This window comes from Gymnodraco acuticeps, unplaced genomic scaffold (genome assembly GCF_902827175.1).
Source record: "Gymnodraco acuticeps unplaced genomic scaffold, fGymAcu1.1, whole genome shotgun sequence".
NCBI lineage: Eukaryota > Metazoa > Chordata > Actinopteri > Perciformes > Bathydraconidae > Gymnodraco > Gymnodraco acuticeps.
In genome coordinates this window covers 202648-212576 of record NW_022990985.1, presented here as the reverse complement: position 1 = coordinate 212576, position 9929 = coordinate 202648, and the positions used below count along the sequence as shown (strand labels likewise).

Sequence of the window (9929 nt, the reverse complement as noted above, 5' to 3'; positions counted from 1 at the left end):
CATGTTGAACCCAAATACCTGTACTTTCTACTTCTTACATGTTGAACACAAATACCTGTACTTTCTACTTCTCACATGTTGAACCCAAATACCTGTACTTTCTACTTCTTACATGTTGAACACAAATACCTGTACTTTCTACTTCTCACATGTTGAACCCTAATACCTGTACTTTCTACTTCTCACATGTTGAACTCAAATACCTGTACTTTCTACTTCTTACATGTTGAACTCAAATACCTGTACTTTCTACTTCTCACATGTTGAACTCAAATACCTGTACTTTCTACTTCTCACATGTTGAACTCAAATACCTGTACTTTCTACTTCTCACATGTTGAACCCAAATACCTGTACTTTCTACTTCTCACATGTTGAACTCAAATACCTGTACTTTCTACTTCTCACATGTTGAACTCAAATACCTGTACTTTCTACTTCTCACATGTTGAACTCAAATACCTGTACTTTCTACTTCTTACATGTTGAACTCAAATACCTGTACTTTCTACTTCTCACATGTTGAACTCAAATACCTGTACTTTCTACTTCTTACATGTTGAACTCAAATACCTGTACTTTCTACTTCTTACATGTTGAACTCAAATACCTGTACTTTCTACTTCTCACATGTTGAACACAAATACCTGTACTTTCTACTTCTCACATGTTGAACTCAAATACCTGTACTTTCTACTTTCTTACATGTTGAACACAAATACTTGTACTTTCTACTTCTTACATGTTGAACTCAAATACCTGTACTTTCTACTTCTTACATGTTGAACACAAATACTTGTACTTTCTACTTCTTACATGTTGAACTCAAATACCTGTACTTTCTACTTCTCTCATGTTGAACTCAAATACCTGTACTTTCTACTTCTTACATGTTGAACTCAAATACTTGTACTTTCTACTTCTTACATGTTGAACTCAAATACCTGTACTTTCTACTTCTTACATGTTGAACACAAATACTTGTACTTTCTACTTCTTACATGTTGAACTCAAATACCTGTACTTTCTACTTCTTACATGTTGAACTCAAATACCTGTACTTTCTACTTCTTACATGTTGAACACAAATACCTGTACTTTCTACTTCTTACATGTTGAACTCAAATACCTGTACTTTCTACTTCTTACATGTTGAACACAAATACCTGTACTTTCTACTTCTCACATGTTGAACTCAAATACCTGTACTTTCTACTTCTTACATGTTGAACTCAAATACCTGTACTTTCTACTTCTTACATGTTGAACACAAATACCTTTACTTTCTACTCTTACATGTTGAACTCAAATACCTGTACTTTCTACTTCTTACATGTTGAACTCAAATACCTGTACTTTCTACTTCTTACATGTTGAACTCAAATACCTGTACTTTCTACTTCTCACATGTTGAACTCAAATACCTGTACTTTCTACTTCTCACATGTTGAACACAAATACTTGTACTTTCTACTTCTTACATGTTGAACTCAAATACCTGTACTTTCTACTTCTTACATGTTGAACTCAAATACCTGTACTTTCTACTTCTCACATGTTGAACTCAAATACCTGTACTTTCTACTTCTTACATGTTGAACTCAAATACCTGTACTTTCTACTTCTCTCATTTCCCAAACAGCTGGTTCCTTTAGTCTGAATGTGTGTTTGATGCGTGATCATTATTCTTTAGAGTCATTGCGTGCCTATTGATTTGAACACGATCCGTGTATCCATCATTTCCTGGTCTTCTCTAAAGAAGAGGGACCAATGGAAACGTTGTCATGTTGCCGTTGTTCAGCATGGAAACATTCATTAGCTACTGCAAAAACTGCAGATCTAACCAAGTGTAATAATCTTAAATTTAGATTCTAAATCTAGTTTGTCTTGATTTGAGTTTAAATGGCTTATCTAGTGCTTTCTATGGAAGATTTTTTGACTTAATTCAAGTAAATGTTACTTGCCTTGTCTTGATAAGCAACTTTGTCTTTATTTTAGTTATGTTTAACTAGAAACAAGGGACCTGTCTATAAAACATCCACTTCAAGGCTAAAAAGCCTTATTTTAAGCACTAGTATGGCAAGAAGAAAACAAATGAATTTCAAGCATCAGCTCTGTGGTTAACATAAGTTATTTCCCCAGCTGGTAAAGACAGAAAAAGACACAATTCAAACAAGAATTAACATCTCTTTGAATGATAATCACAAAATGAACTGATAATCATCATAACACACTCTCCTAAAGGATATGGACCAGAATAACTGATAATATGCATGACATTGACTCTTGAGGTAGGTGTGCAATCTCTACTCTGTTACTGCCCTGGAACTGGTAACACAGTGGGGGTCCCTGAGCAGTGAGGACACTGTTGGGAGGGGCTGCCAGCTACTCAGTACCCCCTCCCTCTTCCTTCAAGCAACGTCTCTTTCCCCTGTTATCTGGTCTCTTATTATCTATGGCAGTGGTTCTCAAATGGGGGTACGCGGACCCCTAGGGGTACGTTGGAGTACTGCAGGGGGTGCGTGAGATTTATTTTTATGTTAATTGAAAAAATAAATAAATACCAATTTTAGGAAAAGTAAGGAAGTTTGAGCATTTATATGAACAGAGTTTCACATATTTCAAAACGCGAAGTGTAATAACTGCAGGTGCCTCCCTGTCAGCATGACAAAGATCCTCAGTGAAGCTCAAGCCCATGTTTCACTACATTGTAAGTACAACTTATTAAAAAGATCAGTTCAATGTAACTAATGTCGTCTTAGTGTTATTGCTTGATGTTAAAATTGGTTTGCCATGAATTTAGTGATGGATTGTAAACATTTGAAATGTAGCATTTAAGTATTTCTCAGTTACTGTTGTTGTTTTAATAAATCAGACACCGATGGTGCAGCACCGTACCTCTTTATATAGGCATTTCTTCCCTAACAATTTTTTTTTTTTTTTTTGCGCTGATCAGGGGGTACCTGGCTGCATTTTTTTTTCAAAGGGGGTACATGATTGAAAAAAGTTTGAGAATCACTGATCTATGGCGTAAGCAATACTGGACAAAGAACAATATCTTAATTTCTAAGATTATGGTGCATTTATCACACCACACATGTTCAAACAATCCATGCCACATTACACATTTAAACATGAACAGCTTAACACACTAAGTATGGCTGAGCGATATGGATAACAAAAAAAATATCACAATATCTTTGACTTGAATTTTCACACACTTCATCAGATGTGGACGACTATAACGATTGCTCTCAGAGGTGTGTGCGAATTTGGCGCTTGCTGCATTATTTAATTATGCGAAGACCCGCCCCTACTCTGCTTCTCATTGGCCCTGAAAGAAGAAAAACCTGCAATGTGCATCCATGTGGTGTTTGCATCTCTCATAGAGTCGGAAAATGTGTGACTTTACTTACCATGCGTTTGTCAGAAGCTGGATCAATGACAATATCCACTAAAATATGTAAACAACGAATGCCAGTACTATATTATTTACATCGAGAGATCCTCCTCAGTCCTCAGTGTTTACAAGTGGATGGCTGTTTGTGTCCAAATGATGGCAAACGGGGAATTCCCTATTTCACGAGGATCACCTGAACGCACCACAAGCCAAGCGCCCGCGGAATGTAACACGTTGGTCAGTTCACCTTCACCTTCACCAGAGAGGCAGGACAGCGACCAAGAAGTGCAGTTAAGGTAACGTTAGTAACTGAACGTAGGAATAAAAGTCAATAGGCATATGTAACATATTAGTGCTTTCAATGTATTAAGTATTAGTACATTCATTGGTTAACTGTTAGCTGAATTAGCTAAGATAGCTAGCTAACTACGAAGCACGTGTTGCTAGCTAACCTTAACCTCACTAATGGGGTATGTAATGAGCTAGCTAACGTTAACTACTCTCAGATAAATACACTGTCTGTAAGGAACACAAAATTAGCCGACGTTAATATCATACGTTTTCTTTTGGTATTCAGTAATTGTATCTGTTAAAAGCTAGCAGTTAGTTAAAAACGCAAAGGGTTGCGGTCGACTAGCTAACGTCGACCTCGCTAGTTCATAGTGAATCACAGCCATTTTACAATTTAGTGTCTGATGCCTTTTTAATGTGATTTTTTGGGGTTGACTTTTAAAATGACAGTGCCGTCTTTTCCTGTAAATTACAGAATGCTTCTTCATGGTGAGATGGATAGATTTGATGACACAACTGTGTCACTCTTAAAAGGTAAATCTCTTGTTAATTATTTAGACATCTAACATCTGTTTGCTGTTTTCTCTGTATCAAAGTTCTATTGATTTTTACCCTCAGGTTTTGGACGAGATGGGCCGAATTCTAGAGTCAGGCACCAAGAACTTCACTGACCAGATCAAAGCCAGATGGGGAAGCTTTTGCGAAAATGCGCTGTTCTTTGGAGTGTGGAACAAGTCGTTGAAGCCACCAATGGGTCTGGATACATGTGAGCATAACGTAGATAACACTGATGTTTTATAGGTTGGGGGTGACCATTTCATGGCCGCATGGGATGTGATTGTATTAGATTATTTTCATTATTTTGATAGGACAGGGTCTCCTTTTTGATGACTGAATTATGGCTAAATGGTAGTAATAAGGTAGTAGTGGTCACTAGAGGGTTTAAACACTACTACCTTAGTCATGCATACAGGTGACCCTTATTGTTTTGCTTTCCCTTGTGCAACTGACAAGTGCTTTTTATATCCCCTGCAGTGAAAGTGTCAGGGATATTATAGATTCACCCGACCGCTGCCCCCCCCACTATCCAGTCAAACTTTCACTTTGCTGATCCAATAACTGCAATCGTTTTTATTTCACTCTTTCATTTCGCTGTGCACATTCAATATCCCTAGGAGAACCGTTTGATTTTGGTGATCCCACGCTCTCTGTCTTACATTCAGGCCAATTTTGAAAAAAAAGTAGCACCAGTTTATGTACAATTTCCCAAGGTGACATTAAGATTCATGTCGCTTCAGGGATACTGTCGTTCACCAACAGCATAGTTTGTCCATGATTATCTTATACTCCCTTGGGCTCTGCACAGAACTATTTTTTTGCTTTTGTGCTTACTTTTCAGTTACACAACACTTAATGTCAAAGTCAAATTGCCTAACAAAAACAAGCACGATGCATTTGATGATGTATCCATGTTGTTTTTCAGCTGGACAAGCGATTGCTTTCATGAAGGCACTTCCCTCAATGTTTCCTTCGCCAGCTGCCCCACCCAAAAAGCTTGAGTCAGCAAGTGAGGCACTGTTCCCTGTTCTTGAGGTGAGTCTGAGTCAGTATCAGTTCAACTGAAATAAAACTTGATATTCCTTGAGGTTTAATTTGTTTCTACTTGTTGTCTCTACTTTGTTGCTCTCAGCCATCCGAGGACCCCAATACGTTTCTCCAGAGACGGCCCATCACCAGTCCAGTCATCCTAGACTCTACTAACCTCCTCCTGGCTGTTGGCAAAATCCCACTGATGACCCTACCTAGGGAAATGATGCACGAGGCTCCACTCATCCTGATGGGGTATAACACCTTCCACCTCACCTACCCCAAATGTGTTGCTACTCTCCTATCCGTTATCCAGACTGAGGTACTGAAGGACAGTATTCACGAGCGTGACCTTACTCATTCATACAAAAAAGCAATAGCTGAATGGGGAGAATTTACAAAAAAGTAGAGAACTTGAATTCTGTGTCCAATGTTTGTCAGTTCTATGAGGATGTATATATGTTGAAGAGCTTTGTTCATTTAATAAATGATCCTGTTTGTTATGGACTGACTTAATAAAAACGTGTTTACTTATTTTAAGAGCATGTGTTCTAATTTATCTCCCTAAAAACAAGAATTACATTTCATGTAACTTGTTATCGCTTTTATCCAAAGTGACTTACATACTCAATACTGTGGTGTCTTCAGGGACACAACGACATGTTGACTGCAGTGGGGTTTGAACCTATGCTCCCCTGATCCCAACGCACTACCCACTGCGCCACACGTCTCCCTAAATCTCATTTTAAGTAATTTGATGCCCTAGTTTTGAGTGATAATAGGCTTCTTTTGCATTAAACAGGCTTAACTAGATTGCTTGAAATGAGTCTTTTTAATCTTATTTTAAGATTGTATGTGCTATAATGATAGTCGGACAGCCTGACTTGTTTTAAGACATCTTATCAAGTGAAATTTGCTTACTGCACTGGCAGCCAAGTGTGCTTGTTTTAAGTGCAAGCATGCTTATATCTAGAACGTTTGGCCTTAAATTTGACAGGGCGTTTTTGCAGTGTAACAATGACATTATTCTATTGATATAAAGGGAGGTCAGGTACTCTTTAAAGCAGCTGCTAGTGATGGGTACTTTTTACTGAAGTACATTTCAAAGTTCTTTACTTTCACTTGAGCAAAGAAGTTTAGTCAGTACTTCTACTTCTACCAGAGTATCTTTACACACGAGTATCAGTACTTCTACTTGAGTAAAGGATGTGTGTACTTCTACTTGAGTAAAGGATGTGTGTACTTCTACTTGAGTAAAGGATGTGTGTACTTCTACTTGAGGAAAGGATGTGTGTACTTTTGCCCTCTCTGTGAATGTGTGTGTGAGTGTCAGTCGAACATGAAAGCAGCGCTCCGACAGCCGCGGTGAAAAGTTTCCCTTGACTGCTTTTTGAAAGCGACGGCCTTTAATGCATCGACTCAGCGTTAACAATACAGACACACAGGGTGAGCGAAGGGACAGTGGCGGATGGCAGATCTATTTCATAACTGACCAGCATCTCATACCCAGGGGCATCGTGGGAGTTAAGCCTCAGTGTGTGGCGACAGCTGGATAATTCAGACACCAAGCCGTGCTCCTCTGGATTTACTAAGAGCGCTAAGGGCAGAGTCTTAATGACACGCATGTACCCAACACTTCTCACTGTGAAAGCCTCTTATTCTCACTGATCATCGCCTCGAAAGATGGTGTGATGGAAACTCCACTTAATCACCGTCTGGTAAGAAAAGAACAAGCTTAAACCAAAGTTATTTAATAAAGAGTTATAGCATTTAACAGATTCAATGTATTTCCAGCTGGAAGGACAGAAATCTGATGCCATGTCTTTTTATGCCGCTGCAACACAAATAATTCCCAAACTGGGATCAATAAAGTTCTTCTCCTCTCTTCTCTTCTCTTAACCCTGTTACAACAGAAACACAAGCACTATACAGGAACAGGACATACGGGGGAAGTCTCAGCTAGAATTGACATTACAAGCCGTTTCAATGTTTGTATTTTCATTACAAACCTAAGATCCATTTGATAATCGCCTGACAGAAAGTTACATATAATGAAATGAGACTTGTGATACCTTTCTACGATAGATGGAAGTAACAGGATGTGAGATATTAGACAGCGTGTATTTTAGTCTGAAACAACAGTTTAAGTTTTGGAAGTTTGGAGCAAGATGGCTCTACAACATGAAAACTAATGGAGGGTGAAAGATCAAACTATTAAAAGACCACCATCTGCTGTTCATTTATCAAGAGACTTCACACCTGTCCACACACTGCACAGCACCATGTGGTCTCTTCTTCAAATAAGTATCATATGATGTACGCTTTTCCACTTATAATGGGTTGCTAGCAACACTAATGCTGCATTTAGACTTAGAGGAATACAAGTCTACTTTTTGTGCATCTGCTTTACATCATTTCCCTTCTTTTGCACCTGAGCCGCCCCTAAAGGTCCCAAATGCTTTGTGGCATATTGAAAATGTGTTTTAATGAGAAGGATTAACTAAGTATGTGTAACAAATATAATCAGGATCAGGGTCTAACCGCCCAGAAAACTATTTCTATTTCTATTATATCGTGCACATGTCAATAAAACTTCTTTAAAAAGTCTCTCCTGATTGAAATTATTATTATTATTATTTGGAAAATATAAAACAAATCCATCCATCCATCTTCTCCCGCTTATCCGTGGTCGGGTCGCGGGGGTAGCAGTTCCAGCAGAGAGCCCCAAACGTTCCTTTCCCCTCATCAACCAGCTCTGACTGGGGGATCCCAAGGCGCTCCCAGGCCAGCGAAGAGATATAATCCCTCCACCTGGTCCTAGGTCTACCCCTTGGTCTCTTCCCAGCTGGACGTGCCTGGAACACCCTCCCTAGGGAGGCGCCCAGGTGGCATCCTAACTAGGTGCCCGAACCACCTCAACTGGCTCCTTTCGACGCGAAGGAGGAGCGGCTCAACTCCGAGTCCCTCCCGGATGACCGAACTTCTCACCTTATCCCTAAGGGAGACACCAGCCACCCTGCGGAGAAAACCCATCTCGGCCGCTTGTATCCGCGATCTCGTTCTTTCGGTCATGACCCATCCTTCATGACCATAGGTAGATAACATACACATAGAAAGAGTATATGAAATGAAGTTCCTTGGTGTGGTTTTAGAGCACAAAATCAGCTGGAAACCTCATATCAATGATGTAAAAGCAAAACTGGCTAAAACTATCGCAATATTGGGAAAAGCCAGATGCATTCTGGACCACAACTCATTGCATACTCTATATAACACACTCATATTGCCATATCTGATTTACTGTGTGGAGATTTGGGGAAACACGTACAAAACCACCCTACAGCCGTTATGCACATTACTAAAAAGGGCCATAAGAGTCAATAATGTTGGATATCTTGAACACACTAATGTATTATTCTTGAAGTCACACATGAAGTTCATTGATCTGGTTACATTTAAAACGGCACACATCATGTACAGAGCCAGACATAATCTACTTCCTAGGACATTAAAAACATTGTTCGTAGACAGAGAGGGGGGGTATCATCTGAGAGGAAATCTACATTTTAAACTCAAGGTCAGAACAACTCTGAGAAGTATGAGTTTAACAATCTGTGGGGTGACTTTATGGAATGGTTTGGAGCAGGAGTTCAAACAAAGCACAAGCATCATTCAGTTTAAAGGATGCACAGAAACACTTTTTGGGAAAACTATGAGAATGAAGAAGGTGATTGAAGATGAGACATGTTTGTATAAATATAAATGTATGGAATAACTTGCATAATGATTTAAAGGACAATCATTGATCAAGTAAGGGGTGGGAATGAATAAGCATTTGCTTCCTCCTGCTCCCTTTCGGACACATATGATTTATTATTAATATGAAGACTTTTGTTGAATATACAAATATTACCATGAATGTGGATAAATACTGTATTATAACAATACGGTATTCTGTTTATCACATTTGTTATTTTTTAATCTGTTCGAAATAAAGACTGAAAGAAAGAAATTAGAGACCAATGTAATCCATGTCTTCACCTGTAACGGTCTCTGGTGAAAGACCCTCAAAAAACACCCCAAGGTTCCTGCCTGAAAAAACAATTGAAGCAGTTTCTTGTCAGCAATAATGCCCGAGATGTGCCGTAAGCCAACGAGACATCTCATTAGTATTCAAAGCCAACAGCGTCCTCCTGGGTGTTTTATATGACAGCCATCAGTACATGTGCAGAATGTTTACACATCAATAAAAGAGCAGGAGCAACAACAAAAGGTAACTAGCTCTCTGGGTGCCATGAAAGATGTTATGGCAGCTAGAGATGGGATGTGTTATTACATCTCAAATTGTGTCTAAGCTTTCAGACGTCATGGTCAAACATTTTAAGAGCTACATGTTTGTGTGCTTGCTTCCTCTCCTGGTTTCCCCTTTGCAGCATTTCCTGTGGCTTTTGATCATAAATCCATTCGTGTAGTTATTGGGTCGGACTCTCTCTCCGATGGGACCTCGGAGAGCCTCTGGCCGCTTTCAGGACAATTCATCATTGTTGCTAAATGTAAGCAGCGCGCTGTGGTGATGTTTACAAATGTAAAGGCAGGTTATGGGAGAGTGTGTGTGTGTGTGTGTGTGTGTGTGTGTGTGTGGTGTGTGGTG

The 9929-nt window shown here is 39.2% G+C and overlaps 1 long non-coding RNA gene across 1 annotated transcript; it reads left to right on the top strand.

Annotated features, from left to right (window-relative positions):
- The first annotated feature begins 3654 nt into the window (after positions 1-3654).
- Positions 3655-5524, top strand: LOC117559105. The gene is made up of 5 exons (XR_004570924.1): positions 3655-3696; positions 4167-4225; positions 4310-4445; positions 5175-5284; positions 5382-5524. It is a non-coding gene; the product is annotated as an uncharacterized LOC117559105 (long non-coding RNA).
- The last annotated feature ends 4405 nt before the right edge of the window (positions 5525-9929 follow it).